The sequence below is a fragment of the Schistocerca americana genome, chromosome 8 (genome assembly GCF_021461395.2).
Source record: "Schistocerca americana isolate TAMUIC-IGC-003095 chromosome 8, iqSchAmer2.1, whole genome shotgun sequence".
NCBI lineage: Eukaryota > Metazoa > Arthropoda > Insecta > Orthoptera > Acrididae > Schistocerca > Schistocerca americana.
In genome coordinates, this window is record NC_060126.1 from 237729009 (window position 1) to 237748155 (window position 19147).

Genomic DNA, 19147 nt, shown 5'->3' on the forward strand with positions numbered 1-19147 from the left:
AAATGCGCGTCTCCGATACAATACGCAAAGTCATTCTTGAAAATGCCCTACCTGAATTCTTCTCCAGTATCCTCAATACTGCACCATCTCTCCCGTCAGTACAACAGGTGGGAGTCTGCATGTTAACTAAGCGTATTCCAGACGTGAGAGCCTACGGCAAGCCGACCGCATTCACATGCCAACAGATACAGCAAACCAAACTCACATACCGAAGTGTCCTCTCAACCCGTCGGCCTACGAATGGGGTCATTTACAAATACAAAGCAAGCAACGTCTATGCAAACAGCCACACGCGCTTAGCTTGTCCAAGGCGCATATTCGATGCTTTCTCCTCCATCGTCATGGACTTGACCTAGTTTTCATGCGACGAACAGCAGGGACCTAATAAAGATCACAGCAACTAATCAGATGATAAGGACGCTCTGTATCGTCTGGTGAGTGTTTTTATTTTGCTCGATACTGGAATGTTAATCTTGGGATTTGGTTAAATTTTTAACGTTTTGTGCTAATAACACCTTTTTCTTTAGGATTTTGGGGAAATTATATTTGAATACTTTGGACAAGTAAATTTTGTAATCAAAGCTAGAAGTTACTAGCAGCGGTAATGTAAGAATAACATACTAAATGTCTTGACTTCGTTCTCAGTTAAAATGAACGAGAATAGGTAGGTTAGAAAACCTCCAATACCCCATATTTATTGTGGACAGGCGCAAGAAGTGACACTCTAGTATTGCATTTACATATGGGTACGTAATCAAGCAAATAAGACCGGATATAGTCAAGGCTAGGTTAACTCCAGTGGTGGCCCGGAGCTAGAAACGATGCGTGACCCTTGTTTACTTCATGTAGGCCCAACACAGTTCTGTGACAGTATAGTAGGAAAGGTAAGAGAATACATGTACTTGTAAGACATCAACCATGAGGTGCAGTGGATGATATTTTGTTTAATAGAACTTTTCTATTGCATTAAATAAAACACACACACAGCTACCCTACCATATAAATGCAATAAATAAAAAATGAGTATCTCAAAAATTTCTTTTCCTCGCTTGTGTCCTAGCGAAATCTTCTACCACATCCTGGAAGTCAAGAAAACTGGTCACCTCATGTTCAGCTGATAACAAGGCGAGAGCGGAAATACCTTCTTCTTATACCACGCAATGTGATCTTGATAAGGGGTAGTTTGGAGAATCCTCATCTTCATAATTTGCAGTTAGTATTGAGAGAAAAATTCGGTACGCAATCATCACATTTGGGAAAACGTCACCAAGAACATTTTCAACCATTAATTCATATAATTCGACTGGTGAAATGTTTAGCAGCATTTCTTTGAGAGAACACTTCAAATATTTACTAGAACGAAGAATTTCACAACGAAAACTTTCTTCATCAAGATCACCTCGGTAGTTCTCACAAAGTTTTGACATTTCTGTAAAGAATTCTTTAGCTTCTTGCTGTGCCATATAGCTTGCGATTACTTCGCAATACTTTTCTTCTCACTGTTTTAGTTCTGCTTGTAGTTTATCAACAACTGCAATAAGTGCCACACGAAATTTATCACGTCTACACAGTTCTTCCGATTTTTCTGCATCAGGGACTCTTCTTATTTGCATTTCGTTTTATCGCTGTATTCTGGACACACATTCTTACTTAAGCTCCTAGCTTGGTTTTCATATTCATCATCTTTTCGATAATACGGCTGAAAAACGGAATCAATGATCGGAATGCTTGATACCTGCCAATTAAGTCCACTCCAGGCTTTTGCAAATATTTGTTACTTTTGTCCATTCGAGACAACGCGCCAGCCAAGAACACAACCAATGTTGCTGTCTCCAGGGTTTTAAGTCTTTTCCGAAACGATTCTGCCTCATTTCGTGTCGCTGCCTTTTCTTATTTGTTCTCGACAAAATCTTCAAGTGACGCTTAAACGCCGTTGTAATTCTGTCAACAGCTGATATTGCTTCATCGCGGCACGTCCCTCTACTATTGGACAATGTCGCCCATTATTCTTCACAAGAATGTGCCAACGATTAGTAGAAGCTCTCATATAGTCGTTACAAAACTTAAAAAAAAAAAAAAAAATAACCGATTCTAAAGATTCCCCTGCGCTGTTTTGGACCAGGAGGTTCAACGAGTGCGCAACACAGGCCACATAAAATGCTAATGAATTCAATTCCTTTATCTTTGCAAATAAACCTGAATATTCCCCACTCATATTACTCGCAACGACAGTCTTCTACAGTAATATTGTATTTTCCAAAGAGATCTAGGATAATCTTCCTAAGACTTTTCCCGTACGACTGTGTATGGTAACAAAACACAATACCTTACTACAATGGCTAGTTGACTCCTGCATGCCGTGCCTACCGTTGGACTTGCAGTTCGTCCCTATTGTTTTGCTCTTTGAATTTCATCAACTCTTTTACTCAATGCCTTTATTGTCATAAGATCGACGAAATCTTCACAAATAGTCTTGGAGAAGTATGAGTGATGGCCACGACCTTTAGAGCCATGCTCTTGGATCTATCGTTTCAAAAATGGGTCAGAGTGAGCAGTTAGTCCAAGGGAACCTAAATAGTTAGCACTATTAGGGGCTCCTAAAATTCCGTATATCACCACGGAAAGGAAGTCTTCTTGTAGCCAACGTTTAACAACTTCTACCATGCGTCGAAGCACTTCATGTCTATAATGTTCCTCTGTTTTATTCATATGATGCAGTTGACTGTCGATACGTCCCTCGTTCTTCGCAGAAGCCACGCCACTGAACTATAGTGATGATTAGTGCTGTTTTCATGAGACATAACTTTTTCTTCTCCCTTCTTCCACTCAGAAAATCCACAGGTTGAAAATGGCGTCCGCATGTTGTCTAGGTCCATGCTGTCAATGAATAATTTACAGAAACTACAAAATACAACAGCCATTTTCTTTGATTTTTATTTCCATTTAGCGGTTCTCTAAAGAACAAGTTTTTGAATGCGTACCTTTTTTGTTATTTGTAAACACGTTCAGATTGACTAAGATCACGTAAATAGTACTTAAAATCAGAGTGGAGGCCCTCCGATCACCTGGAGGCCTGGCTCCAGAACCCCCTCACCCCCAAGCCACCCCATCCCCCTCCCCCTCCTCCTTCCCTTAATCCGGCTCTGGCTAAGGGGCTCCACATTCCGCACATTCTGACTTGCGTATTGGGCTTGTAAACATGCCAGACGTGGAATCACGGCTCTACTGTGCTGCTGACAAGTAAATCTCGCCATCAACCTGACCTGGAACACTGTATCTGCTTCTGTATACACACTCCGGAAGCCAACGTACGGTTAGTGGCGGAGGACACCTTATACCGGTCATTTCCTTTCCTGTTCCACATGCAAACAGAGCGCGGGAAAAACAAGTGTTTTGTTTCTCCTACTCGTCCGCGTTAACTTACACTTTTCTACATTTAGAGCAAGCTGCCATCCATCACATCAACTAGAAATTTTGTCTAAGTCATCTTGCATTCTCCTACAGTCACTCAACGGCGACTTCATCCCGTACACCACAGCGTCACCAGTAAACAGCCACAGATTGCTGCTCTTAATTATGAAGGGAATAATAGCGGTCTTATCACACTCCCCTGAACACGATGCCGGTGACGTTACCCATATCTCCGATCAACATGGTCATCAGTTTGTGGCCGCATTTAGTCGCGGTGGTGGTAGACTGTTGGCACCTCCAAGTTGTGCCTACAGTGCTCAGGCGTTGTTTCTTCACGAATAGTGTAGAATCACTCATTTTCCATTAATCTTACACTCTCCATATGCCTTATTTTCCCTCTCCTAACTTTACACTTTATTGGCTTGCCCAGTCCCCTGATTTGTCACCCACAGAAAATGCCTGAAATGCCTGGGAAAACGTATAATTTCATGTCAGCCTCAAGCCAGGAATCTTCATGAATTGACACAGCGTGTGTTTCACAGACGGCAAAAAAATCCTCAAAATGACATTCCTATGCCACGACGAACACAAGAGTGTATCCGTGCCCGTGGGAGTCAAACCTCATACTAATGTTGATGATGGACCTTATTTCCGATTGTAATGAAAGATTAAGCTTGAATAACAAGTGCACTGTTTTTTGTTGTACTGATTTCTGCTTATTTGTTACTAGATTTCCGTTTATTAGGCCATCTTCACGAGATAAGCCGAAAACTAGTTTGAAATAAACAAAAATCAGTGGAACAAAGACATTGTACTTGTTATTCAACCTTAAATAGAAGTAATGGAAGTATCCACAAATAAGAAAGTTTAGGCATTGTAGATAAATTACACACTGCCAGAAGAAAATTTCCAGAATGAAGTTTTCACTCTGCAGCGGAGTGTGCGCTGATATGAAACTTCCTGGCAGATTAAAACTGTGTGTGAGACCGAGGCTCGAACTCAGGACCTTCGCTTTTCGTGGGCAAGTGCTCTACCGACTTTTTTCCTGATCTCATTTTGTTGGTTGCATTTGTTCGGGGCGGACGTTCCATGATCCTTGTTCAATTTCATCGTTGATCGGTTCACTCAGTTTTGTTATTACAGACAGAAGGTAACCATCTGATCGAACACTCTGAGCTACCGTGCCAGCACCGACTGAGCTACCCGACTCACGACCCGTCTTCACAGATGTAATTCTGCTAGTATCTCGTCTCCTGCCTTCCAAACTTCACAGAAGCTCTCCTACGAACCTTGCAGAACTTGCACTCCTGAAAGAAAGGAATGCTAGATCTGCAAGTTTCGCAGGAGGGCTTCTGTGAAGTTTGGAGGACAGGAGACGAGGTACGGGCAGAGTTACAGCTGTGAAGACGAATCGTGAGTCGTGCTTGGGTAGTCCTGTCGGTAGAGCACTTCCCCACCAAAGGCAGAAGTCCCGAGCTCGAGTCTCGGTCCGGCACACAGTTTTAATCTGCCGGCAAGTTTCAACAGAAAACTTAGGACACCTAGAAAGACAACGTAGATTTTGATCCGATGACAGCATGTACCACCTGGATGATAGTATATGTTCTTATAATGATTTCAACGTCGTCCACCAACAAATAGCGTAGTGGCATACCTATCAGAGCGCCTCTGTATCTACCCTTTAAGAGGGAATGCTCACAGCCAGAAGGCTCAGTGTGGTGCAGACGTGTGAAGTATGCTGGAAACCCTGCCACCGAGATGCACTAGTGCTTCCTACAGCCAACTGAGTTTGAAAGGGGTCAAAATGTGGCCTTCTGAATGGCGGGATGATCCTTTCGGAGAACTGCCACACACATTGGACGTGCTGCGTCAGTTGTGCAACGGTGCTGTTATCAGTGGTCACGTGAACATTTACACACCCGTAGACCAGGCTCTGAACGTCCAAGCAGCACAGGCGCCCGCCAGGATCATCGTATTGGAAGGGTAGCAGTGGCAGATCGGGTAGATACCACAGCATAGATAAGAAAGCTTGTGAGCCCAAATGTTCCAACAAGAACTGTTGCGAACCGGCTGTTAGCACTGGGACAACGGGTACGCACACCCCTAGCCCGTCTTTTACTCACGCCACAGCATCGACGTGCACGGCTCGAGCAGTACTGTCAAAGGATCACTTGGAATGGTGCGTCGTGGTCTTCAGCGATGAAAGCGGATTCTGCCTGCACCCAAGTGATGGTCGCTTACGCGTACGATGTCGACCTGCTGAACTCTTTGTCTCGAAGAGTTCATTCGTCCAAGACGCGCTGGCCCCTTCTCGGGCCTTATGGTCTAAGGTGCGATAAGCTACAACTCTCGTTCACCTTTAATATTTCTAGATGGGAAGCTAACAAGCGCTCGGCATGTGCAGAATGTTGTTAGAGCCGTTCTTCCAACAGGAAGGTGGTGTGTTGTTCCAACAGGATAACGCTCGCCCGCACAGCGTCCGTGAAACTCAACGTGCTCTGCAAGGCCTGCAGCGACTTCCCTGGTCAGCAAGCTCTCCAAACTTGTCTCCAGTCGAGCACTTGTTTGATATGATGAGACGAGACGTGACTCGTGCAACTCGTTAATCAACAACTCTTGCAGAACTACATCGGTAGGTGCAGCTGATGTGGAATAATGTATCCCAGTACAATATTCGCCTTCTGCACTATCAACTGGATGTCAAAGACAGCGCCTGCATTGCCGTCCGTGGAGGCTATATCACGTAGTAATATGGGTATTTCAGCATGGGTCGACGCTTAGTATCTCAGAACCGCTTGGACTATTGATCTATAAATGTGATCGTTTCGCCGGCTGTGTGGCCGAGCGGTTCTAGACGCTTCAGTCTGGAACCGCGTTGCTGTTACGGTCGCAGGTTCGAATCCTGCCTCGGGCATGGACGTGGGTGATGTCCTTAGGTTAGTTAGGTTTGTTGTTGTTGTTGTGATCTTCAGTCCAGAGACTGGTTTGATGCAGCTCTCCATGCTACTCTATCCTGTGCAAGCTGCTTCATCTCCCAGTACGTACTGCAGCCTACATACTTCTGAGTCTGCTTAATGTGTTCATCTCTTGGTCTCTCTCTACGGTTTTTACCCTCCACGCTACCCTCCAATAGTAAATTGGTGATCCCTTGATGCCTCAGAACACGTCCTACCAACAGATCCCTTCTTCTAGTCAAGTTGTGCCATAAACTCCCCGTCTCCTCAATTCTATTCAATACCTCCTCATTAGTTATGTGATCTACCCATCTAAACTTCAGAATTCTTCTGTAGCACCCCATTTCGAAAGCTTCTATTCTCTTCTTGCCAAAACTATTTATTGTCCATGTTTCACTTCCATACGTGGCAACACTCCATACAAATACTTTCAGAAACGACTTCCTGACACTTAAGTCTATACTCGATGTTAACAAATTTCTCTTCTTTAGAAACGCTTTCCTTGCCATTGCCAGTCTACATTTTATATCCTCCCTACTTCGACCATCATCAGTTATTTTGCTCCCTGAATAGCAAAACTCCTTTACTACAGTGTCTCATTTCCTAATCTAATTCCCTCAGCATCACCCGAGTTAATTCGACTATATTCCATTATCCTCGTTTTGATTTTGTTGATGTTCATCTTATATCCTCCTTTCAAGACACTGTCCATTCCATTCAACTGCTCTTCCAAGTCCTTCGCTGTCTCGTAGTTCTAAGTCTAGGGGACTGATGCCCTCAGATGTTAAGTCCCATAGTGCTTAGACCCATTTGAACCATTTGTAATCGTTTCACGTACTGCTTATGCACTACTGCAACAATAAATCTTTGAGTGAATTGGAATCTCCTAAAAGGATGCCCTAATTTTTTTCCGATAGTTGATTATGGACGTCTACACAACATTTGATAAATACTGGGTTGGCGCTTCATGGTGTAATACTTTCCGTGTTTATTTAGTATATTTTATTTGACTCCCATGCATAGATAGTTAAATTCTGCGGCGTGTTTCATCCTTTATGAAACACTATGAGTCTGCGCATCGCTCGCTTTTTAATGATACCCACACGTGTCTGTTAATGTAAATGCGATGAAGCCAATCGCTTTCACGCCAAACGACTGCTGTAAGCGGGGCTGAAATGCTGAACGATTTGCCGTAAATATTTGCTCGACAACTTTAGTCGGTGAATTATTCTGGCAGATACTAGCTGTCAGCCATTACGTCGCTGATTGGAAGCTGTTGGACGGCCGCTAAATCTGAGCAAACATGTTAACTGCTACGGAGCGCCCATACCGGCGCAGCCATTAGTAAACAATGAAGCAGGATTAATACCGCGCGGCTGTTGCTGCATAATTATTTAGCGAAAAATAAGATACAAGCGGTTTTATTTGCTGACCCGACACGAGTCCATCAGCAAAAATTGCTGCGTGAAGGAGAATTCAGGTCGGAAATATCGCAGGCGAGAACAGAGCAAACATTTGTAGCGGGTACATATTTGAATGTAATCCACTTTTCGTTATTAGCTCTGATATTGGCGAATCCGGGTAAGGTACATCAACGCATATCCTTGAATTCCAGCATAAATCAAAGAAGTTAAATATTAATTTCTACTGTAACACAGCGACAGATGTACAGCTTGTCATCTTTTATCATACCCGAAAGAAATTTGTGGCTTTTCATACCTTTAAACAAACACCATCTCCACCAGCAGCATCGAAAAGCAATATAATATTCGTAAAGATATAAAGGTAGTTATTGCTATACTGCATTTCACACATGTCTATATGTTTAGAGTAAATGTAATAACTCCTTTTCGTGAGTATGAATTAAATTTTTGATAGTTTGGATAGGTATATTTATGCCATAAATGGTATTAGTTCCTACTGTCCCTGAAAGAACGTATATTCCACAATGCTACACTAGAGGATAGAATAACATGTCAAATGCTGTTAATACATAGGCGTCAGCCAGTGTCAGTCTCATTAAAATTCGTTTGGACGTCACTAACCTACTTTTACTAACAGGGTCGGTAGTTATGATGTAGGGAAACTGTAGACAAACAAATAAAGAATGTCCAGAGTGATACACTACTCAGAAGTAGCCGCTTCAATTTTGATGGTATAAGAACTGTTTTGATCCTCGTTCTTTAAAACGTTAGTTGAATTTTATGTCGGTTCTTCACAGAACACGACAACAGTATTAAATAAGAAACACTTTCGTGATCTGCAAAACATAGTTCATTTAGTCACGAACTCGCTTTCAGCCTCTTAGGCGGCCCCTAGATGGTCAGCAATATTGTGAGATATTATTGACGTTCTCCCCCCCCCCCCCCCCCCCAAGACTGATCAATAATATTGTCAATAACATTGTGAAATAATACTGTGATTCAGAACGTTGGACGTTAAAGACACTGGTTCCCGTGATAATAGGTCTACTGTGTTACAAGCGGAAAGAAAGTTTCATGAAAAAAGTGGCTCAAGGAGAAAGATCACTCTCAAAAACTTGCTGTCAGGCTTGAGGTTGAACAAAAAAATAAGATTATGATAAATTTTGGAGTGTCGCTGGTCCAACAAAAAAAAAAAAAGAATGGCTCTGAGCACTAAGGGACTTAACATCTGAGGTCATCAGTCCCCTAGAACTTAGAACTACTTAAACCTAACTAACCTAAGGACATCACACACATCCATGCCCGAGGCAGGATTCGAACCTGCGACCGCAGCGGTCGCGCGGTTCCAGACTGAAGCGCCTAGAACCGCTCGGCCACTCCGGCCGGCGCTGGTCCATCATTTGATACATTCCTGTAAATGGTTCACCCCATAAATTGGTCCCCCTGCATAGACACGAAAATCGTTTTGTGATCAAATAAATAATATATCGCTGAACTGAAAGGAAGTGTTTCCTATTTAGTAAACCCATTATTTGAGGTGAGCTGCTGGTGTACATGTAATGACTACCAGATTAATATACCAATGTCCTAAGATAAATCTCAGACATCTTCACAGTTTCTCATGGAATGAAGCCACGTGAAACTCGCAAAAACGCATCAGCTGATTGAGGCTGTTAAGCCCTGCGAGCACTCTCCATGCTATTCGAAAGGAGTAGGCGTTGTACGCGCACTGACTTTGACCATTTATTTACCTTGACTGTCATAACAACACAAATAGGCACTATATAAGTAAAATTACCAAATAAGCAGCAATCAGTCGCAAAATCATGTTTTATTTACTCACTTTTGTAAACACCATTTTGCGACTGATTGCTGCTTATTTGGTAATATTACGGTTTACGGTCGCTGAACAACTTGGGAACCACATGGAGCCCACCATTCACTACGTAAGTACTCAGCATAGCTGTAAGTACGAAGCACAGTACACAGTACATTGAAGAAAAATCGGAACGTTGTTTCGGTGTTTCAGTGTTTCGCGTAGTAAACTCCGTCACAAACTTAAGGTCTGAAGGCACTTAGGGCAGGACCTGAGCTACAGTAATCATATTTTGGGGCGTTAAGCTTTGATGTATTTCCATGACGCCAGATTCGTTCACCAACGGTGCAAAGGAACGCCTAAGGAAGTGTCTAAAGATATTTAAACACAAATATGACTTCACATGAAATCTATATGTTGTAGAAAAAATATTTATAAAGAAATTACGCTGAAAAACAACATTCAATGTCGATACTGCCACAGTTATTTGTTTGCAAATTAAATATAGAAAGTTTTAACTAGTTATCCTGGTTCAAGTGCCCCCGCCGCCATACTGGATACGTCAAGACCGTCCGATGTGTATGGGTCCACCGCCGGGCGGAGTGGCCGTGCGGTTCTAGGTGCTACAGTCTGGAACCGAGCGACCGCTCAGGTCGCAGGTTCGAATCCTGCCTCGCGCATGGATGTGTGTGATGTCCCTAGGTTAGTTAGGTTTAATTAGTTCTAAGTTCTAGGCGACTGATGACCTGAGAAGTTAAGTCGCATAGTGCTCAGAGCCATTTGAACCATTATTTTTTTTTTTTGGTCCACCGCCATTGCATTCCTTATACTCGTATTATCGGCAATGAAATCCGCATCCATACTTGGACCAGGCTCGTCAGATGCCACCTGACTTCTCCGAGAGCGTTTACGTTGCCTATATTCACGACAATACATTCCATTGATTTTAACTCTTTCCCGACGTTCGTTATATAATGCTCTTCGGATTTTTGTGCTCTTAGTATTAGTCTCCTATATCTGTAATTTTGGTGGAACTTTTACCTCGTGTATATCACGACATTTAGATAAAATTTGGGAGATTTCTTTCTCAGATTCACAGTCTGGTAACTTTTGAGTTTTTTGAGATATTCACTTAGGGGCCAAACTGAATTGTAATAAAGGATGAGCCGGCCGCTGTGGCCGAGCGGTTCTACGCGCTTCAGTCCGGAACCGCGCTGTTGCTACAGTCGCAGGTTCGAATCTTGCCTCGGGCGAGGATGTGTGTGACGTTCTTAGGTTAGTTAAGTGTAAGTAGTTGTAAGTCTAGGGGACTGATTATCTCAGATGTTAAGTCTCATAGTGCTTAGAGCCATTTAAAACATTTTTTAAATAAAGGATGTCCTAGAAGTCCTTCCCTGATGACAAACACGCATAAAGCAGAAAATATGACACACAAACACCTATATTTTAATTTAATTTTATCTTTATTTTGCAGTTTAAAATGTGGCTGTATTCAAAACATTGGAGGTAGCAATTAAAAAACGCCTTCAGTCACAACTTTTTCGTGTTTTATTAACTACACGATGCATTTCGCACCTTGTGGGCTCATCGTCAAGTGTAATTTGTCTTAATACACGTTTTATTTCTTCTCCTGAATGAGGTGAAATGCATATTCCAGTCACGAAGAGGTTTAATTCAAATCAAATGGCTCTGAGCACAATGGGACTTAACTTCTAAGGTCATCAGTGCCCTAGAACTTAGAACTACTTAAACCTAACTAACCTATGGACATCACACATATCCATGCCCGAGGCAGGATTCGAACCTGAGACCGTAGCGGTTGTGCGGTTCCAGATTGTAGCGCCTAGAACCGCTCGGCCACCCCGGCCAGCGAAAAGGTTTAATGTTATGTTATGAATTTCGTAAGTTGAATGTGGAAAATATGTGCAAAATAGCGGAAATTGAACAGTGTAAACTCACCACATCATCCAAGGAAAGCTATTTTAACGTTTTAGTACATTTGCACACACATGTTTACAAACACTTCACGACGACAACGCAATGCACAAAAGCATCTGTGAAGTGTTTATAAACATGTACATGCAAATGTACATCTTGAATGAAGTGATATGTACGAAAACGAGGGAGAAAAGAATGTTTGCCGGTACTAAAACGTTAAAAATACTTTCCTTGGAAGATGTGGTAAGTTTACACTGTTCATTTTCCACACTGGGTGTTGTGTGATGTCCTTAGGTTAATTAGGTTTAAGTAGTTCTAAGTTCTATGGGACTGATGACCATAGATGTTAAGTCCCATAGTGCTCAGAGCCATTTGAACCATTTTTGCATTTTCCACTATTTTGCACATATTTTCCGCGTTCGACTTACGAAATTCATAACCTAACATTAAACCTTTTCGTGACAGGAATATTCATTACACCTCATTCAAGAGAAGAAATAAATCAGGTACTAAGACAAATTACACCTGACGATGGACCCACAGGGTCCGAAATGTAGTTAATAAAACACGAAAAAGTTGTGACTGAAGGCATTGTTTAATTTATACCTCCAACATATCTTTTATCTTGAAGTGCAGGTAGCATATTCAAGTTTTTGTGTACACAGATACAATTAATAAATTTCGAAGTGTGCTCCTTTCACTGCCCGAAGGATATACAATCAATATTCCTATTCCACCCATGTGTTGGTCACCACTTCGTGAGGAATGTATGTTATGATGTCAGTAATTCTGCGCCGTAATGCTGCGTTGTCGTTCACTGGTGTTTGGTAAACTTGGTCCTTGACTTAACCACAGAGAAACAGAGCCAGATGTGTTATGTCCGATGATTGTGGAGGCCTATTGATGGGATCACAATTTCCGATCCATCTTGCCGGAAATGTTGTATCCAAATAGGCACAAAGTCACAATAAGTATGTATGTACACAAAAACTCGAGTATGTCACATGCAATTCAAGATAAAAAGTATTTATCTGTGTAATATTTTATGACTTATGAATGTTTCTAACCAGCGAAAGATTTCTGGGATACCCAGTATATACACTCCTCTTTATATCTACGCTTCATTAACTCTGATTGGGTTATTAATCGGTTTGAGATGTTGTTATTGTGGTCTTCAGTCCTGAGACTGGTTTGATGCAGCTCTCCATGCTACTCTATCCTGTGCAAGCTGCTTTATCTCCTAGTACGTACTGCAGGCTACATCCTTCTGAATGTGCTTAATGTATTCATCTCTTGGTCTCCCTCTACGATTTTTACCCTCCACGCTGCCCTCCAATACTAAATTGGTGATTCCTTGATGCTTCAGAATATGTCCTACCAACAGATCCCTTCTTCTAGTCAAGTTGTGCCACAAACTCCTCTTCTCCCCAATTCTGTTCAATACCTCCTCATTAGTTATGTGATCTACCCATCTAATCTTCAGCATTCTTCTGTAGCACCCCATTTCGAAAGTTTCTGTTCTCTTCTTGTCTAATCTATTTATCGTCCATGTTTCACTTCCATACATGGCTACACTCCATACAAATACTTTCAGAAACGACTTCCTGACACTTGAATCTGTACTCGATGTTAACAAATTTCTCTTCTTCAGGAACGCTTTCCTTGCCATTGCCAGTCTACATTTTATATCCTCTCTACTTCGACCATCATCAGTTATTTTGCTCCCCAAATAGCAAAACTCCTTTACTGCTTTAAGTGTCTCATTTCCTAGTCTAGTTCCGTCAGCATCACCCGAGTTAACTCGACTACATTCCATTATCCTCGTTTTGCTTTTGTTGATGTTCATCTTATACCCTCCTTTCAAGATACTGTCCATTGCGTTCAACTGCTCTTCTAAATCCTTTGCTGTCTCACAGAATTACAATGTCATCGATGAACCTTAAAGTTTTTATTTCTTCTCCATGGATTTTAATACCTACTCCGAATTTTTCTTTTGTTTCCTTTGTGCAACTGATTCATACGAAAGGGTGACACAACTGTCTGAGATATGATCCCGTTTATAGACGCGAGCAGAATCTGTAAAGTCAAAACTTCTGACTGCGCAGTTTTTCACGTACCATCATTACGAATCTCGAAGTAATGCTGCCAGAAACTTTCATCCGTCCTTTTTAAATAGGGTCAAGATGATGGCGCAGTGTCCTTATATTTAGCAGTGATATTACTGGTGCAATTGAGTTTCTTATAAGGCAGTACTAGGCATTCATTTCAGATTTACGGTTAAAGCACTGGTAAAGTAATAACATTCGCAGGCTTTCGGACCCTTATTAACACATTTGTGTAAAAGATTGATCCGAAAATGTAGAATATTTGTTGTGTGTAAACTACATTAAACTACAAAATGTTGTTTAACAGGAGTGTTATACCTTTCGGAAGTTCATACGCATATCGGTTCCAAATGAGCTGCTACGAAACTAAGAAAGACACAATGCTGTGGATGCTATAACGCGTGATAGGCACATCAAGGGAAAAAGCTCTGCAGACAGGAACGTTTTTTACGGCATTTTAAACTGCAGACGTACAGAGAGTCGTTGTTCGGCCGTGACTGGGATCTCCCTGCTGTCGGGGGCCAATGATCGATGGCAGTGGGCTGCCGCAGGACCCGCCCAGAGCCGTGTCATGGTCGATGCTCAACAAAAGTAAAGGGAGGCAACCCACACCGGTCTCCCCCCTGCCACCCGGAGTTATAGTTCCGATCGGCCGATGTCGATGTCTCTCATAATGGAAATTCTGTCTTGTCTCAGAGCGCATCTCCAGATCGTGTGATAGAGTCATTCGGATAATCAGATCACATGCTGACACATCTCGTCTCATGGTGCTTCACAACCCGCTACAAAATACAGCAGAACGGAAATTAGTCTTGTTTATACCGCGTCAACTTAGATCTGTCCAAGCAATGAGGCGTACCCATACTGGCCATGATGGTCAGGGAGCCACTGCCGGCATTTCACTCTCGGGGAGTGTTAGGAATGCAAGATTATTCACTTTACGGCTCTTCTAGTAATTCCTGAAACCCATAAAACTTTCATGCCTAGCCTTTAAAACAAACCGGAATGCAGTTATCGTACGCATGAGCTCCTGAATTAGAGACTTCTCATTTCAATAACCTTTACCAGCAGCCGTATATTTTAGGTTATTTTATTTTATTTCGAACGCAGCCAGTTTCGGCAATTCATTTTGACATCTTCAGGCCCCATACGCTTTTTTAGAATCAACGAGCTTATCGCATAGCGCCATAAAACTGGATACCGTGAATACCAGTCGCTGTACAATTGATTCATACGAAGGGTGACACTCTTTCACCCTTTCATATGAATCAGTATTGATCTGTATGCTTTTCAGTAATAAAAATGGTTATGTGTTAAAATTACTTATGAAGAAACGATCACGGTCGCAACTGTTTAATGGTAAGTAGTAGTCACGAGTAAGATCGCCAACACTCCCAAACATGTTGGTTAAAATCATACTTGTTAAAGTATTATATCGTATATCGCGTTCTTATTGCATTCCTTTCAGTTCAGAAAAGATATTAATCAAAATAAGTGACAGTCATTAACGAGATTTCAGAATAATTACAGACATATAATCGTGTGGCGTATTACACCTTATCTGGAGCGACAGTTACATGAAACTAGAATTCATTGTTCATATTAAAATACGGCAAACGAAGAACCTGCTCACTTATTCATTAGTTCAATGATTATCTCTTACTGCTATATTTTCAAAAAGAATTCGTGTATCGCCAGATAGTCCACGTGAGGATAATAACAGTTCTTTCGTCTGTAATACAATCTACCACATTGTATTAAAAAGTGTTCTGGCACTGCGGTGTTTTTCTTGGATAAGGTGTGGTCCACCTATAGCGCTTAAGAACACAGTAAATACGGAAGGATCTTAACACATTTTACTGCTTTGTGTACTAAGTACAGTAAATGAAGATTTCGGAAGGCACGATTATTTTTATCAGCCTGACAATGCATCGTATCATAATGTAAGCTTTCTATAAAATGTTGTGTGTTTGTGAGAGAACTGAACATATTAATTTCGAAAACTTGCTCTTCATATAACGTGTCCTTTAGGTATAGTATTCAATTGCTTCGCAAACGTGACTGTTGGATGGCCGTGTGGTGCGCATGTGGATAGTGTCGTGAAATAAAACTTAAAGCCTGAAATAAAGAACATGAATCTACTTAAATGCCAAAAGAAAAAGAAACTAATTGTGTGCTCAGTGAAAACTATATAACTAAAACTCTGTACCGAAACGCATCAAGGACGATGCGTAAAATGAAGAGCAATGTTAGACTAAGAGCATCCTCAAAAATAAAGTACTGCTCTACTCGGAAGAAAAAAACTGAAATTAGCAACACTGTTCACTGAAAATTAGTTCAGGCCTATTTGCTAGGGGGACACTCGACAATCTTGACTACACACTGTTATACTGCTTGCACAAGGACTCAAGGTGGGATCTGCCCTGAAATAAAAGTGACTTACCTCTTGCTCTGTATGCTCGCTTTTTTTGGGGGGGAGGGGCAGGGGGTACTGAAATGAAATACAAAGCAGCAGCTAAAGATGAATAAAGTACTCTAATTTTTTTGTCAGAAACAAACAGTTGCTTCGTGCGGCGGTAAGGTGTAATTCAGAACTTTACCATGAATCATTCAGTTGGATTTTATTTTAAAGAAAATATTTTTTTTCTAGGAGTCAGACTTTGATTACTGAGAAAAAGTCAACACAGTGTTAGAAGCCTACAACAATTAAAAAATTCCCTCATTACAAAAATTATAAACATACCTTTACAATTCCTCCAAAATCTTCAACAGTACAAAGACAGAATATTATGTATCAATTTTCCCCTAAAATACTCCAGATAGTTTCTCCCAGATTCACAAATACAGATCTCCTTCTCGGAAGAACTCAACTGTTCGCTAATATGCCTCAAATACGAATATCTCAGCACTGCACAACTGACAAACTAGCAAGTCAACCACAAATATAACTAAATATACGAAGACAGTAACTTGTTCTCGAAAGAACAGTTACTGTTGATGACCGTGCAGCTTTTCGCTGGAATAAATGATGACTAACTGAAAACCACAGCTGCCGACAGGTGTTGTTGATATACCTCGATGTGGACAGCTGAAAATGTGTGCCCCGACCGGGACTCGAACCCGGGATCTCCTGCTTACATGGCAGACGCTCTATCCATCTGAGCCACCGAGGACACAGATGAATAGCGCGACTGCAGGGACTTATCCCTTGCACGCTTCCCGAGAGACTCACACTCCCAACTGTCCACAATTCTACATATGTATATAGTGGGTGGGCAAATGTCTATAAGGTACAATACATATGTAGAATTATGGACAGTTGGGAGTGTGAGTCTCACGGGAAGCGTGCAAGGGATAAGTCCCTGCAGTCGCGCTATTCATCTGTGTCCTCGGTGGCTCAGATGGATAGAGCGTCTGCCATGTAAGCAGGAGATCCCGGGTTCGAGTCCCGGTCGGGGCACACATTTTCAGCTGTCCACATCGAGGTATATCAACAACACCTGTCGGCAGCTGTGGTTTTCAGTTAGTCATCATTTAATATAACCAAACACAGAGTCAAAGATCTTATTCACTGCTCCTACAGTGCGATTATTCATCTTTGTCCCAGTACAGTAAAGGTGAATTATTTACAATAGCAGGAAACGTATGAGAACTTTACAATAAAGCTGCATCTGTGAGGCATTCCCGGAAGCCAGAGTGCCGACCGAACCCAGTGTACCATCTTTGGAATGAGAAATAACGTCGACTTCGCTTCACATCCCATCGTCCAACATCATTACTTCCTCTGGTTTCGGCTCTTGAGGAAGAACAGGCTGCCATTCTTCCACAGACGCTCAGACATCCCAACGTAGTTCAAGTCGTAGTAAGGGTGAAGGGTGGACACGACTCATATTAATGTCCACTAACACGTGTGCGTATACTTTGGACCAGATAGTGCATGTAGGTGTAGACGCGTTTGCCATTGGAGGAAAGCGACGAGAGAAGAGTGTAAATGATCAGTAAGCTGAGGGCGAGAGGGCGGAAGCCGTAAGTGGCGAGAGCAGGTGACACGGGCTAGCAGCAGCGACCCGCGACTGCTGTTAGGGCGACGTGACGGGCCGCGTTATGCCGCGTAAATGGCGCGTATCAGCGGGTTGCAGGGCTCGTGATCCACGCCCAGCTGTTAAGGAAATCCTCGACGGCTGCGAAAGCGGCGCCTTCCCCCAGTCTGGCTGGTGTCTGCACTCGGCGCCGCTGAGAGCCTCTCGGGGCACAAGACGGACTGCTTCCTGCCTCTCTCTGCCCTTACCGCCCCTGGTCAGGCAGGCCGGGCTACCAGCGGCGTTGCCCGTTTTCCAGGGCCGCTGCACCTGCCAGCCGCAAGCGCCACCCACAAAAAGTGACCGCCGGCGAAATGGAAGCTGCCTTCTCGCAAAATGTTGCTGATTGCTCCATCGCGCGAAATCCGACTCTCGCTCTTTACGCATGACACCTTAAAAATTAAGCACATGGCATGAATTCCTTCTGCTCGAGCAGAGGATGTGTTTCGATGTTCGTGTGTGACAGGTAGAAACTGTGCTACCCGGAGAGGCTGAATTAAAATCAATTCACACTGGATATCAACGCAGAAGAAGGCAATTTCATAGTCAAATGGAAGTGTTACAAGCTGCGACAAAGTCACGAATAGAGACAGTGATCTAGGGTGTACAGAACTTTGCTTACTCGCATTTAAATTTAAATGTGTGTGGAATCTTATGGGACTTAACTGCTATGGTCATCAGTCCCTAAGCTTACACACCACTTAATCTAAATTATCCTAAGGACAAACACACACACACCCATGCTCGAGGGAGGACTCGAACCTCCGCCGGGACCAGCCGCACAGTCCATGACTGCAGCGCCCCTGACCGCTCGGCTACTCCCGCGCGGCCCTTACTCGCAGTGACAGATTACAAATTGCCGTCAGCCTATCCATTTCGATCCATAAAGATCATCTTCGGATCTCTCCGCTACATGGGAAGCAACTGGATCTACGGAACAACAAATTACAAAATAATGAAAATTTTCTCTATAGAAAAAACCTTCAACTGGATGTATTGCGCCCTGAGGGAGATAGGTAATCATGAGGTAGCTAAGGGATCGGTACAAAACCCTCGTTCTACAAATTCTTGAGGGTTGTTCGTCGATCTGGAACGCTTATCAAGCTGAGTTAACGGAAGGGAGAGAAAACATTCAGTGAAGAGATGCACAATTCGTCATGCGTGTCTTTAGACAGCGTAAAAATCTCCCAGAAGTGCTCAACGAATTACGTTGCGAGACTTTACAAGAAAATGTTGTGCATTACGACCAGCCTTGCTTACCTAATACCCATAGCGAACGTAACAAATGGTTCAAATGGCTCTAAGCACTATGGGACTTAACATCTGAGGTCATCACTCCCCTAGACTTAGAATTACTTAAACCTAACTAACTAAGGACATCACACACATCCATGCCTGAGGCAGGATTCGAACCTGCGAC

At 42.6% G+C, this 19147-nt stretch overlaps 1 protein-coding gene and 2 non-coding genes across 3 annotated transcripts in view; 2 read left to right on the forward strand and 1 right to left on the reverse strand.

The window, feature by feature from the left end:
• LOC124545710 (netrin receptor UNC5C) overlaps positions 1-19147 on the forward strand; it is a 227348-nt gene that overhangs the window by 122498 nt on the left and 85703 nt on the right. The gene's annotated exons all lie outside the window — the stretch shown is intronic.
• Trnat-ugu lies at positions 16748-16821 on the reverse strand. Its single transcript has one exon. It is a non-coding gene; the product is annotated as a tRNA-Thr (tRNA).
• On the forward strand, positions 17035-17108 carry Trnat-ugu. Its single transcript has one exon. It is a non-coding gene; the product is annotated as a tRNA-Thr (tRNA).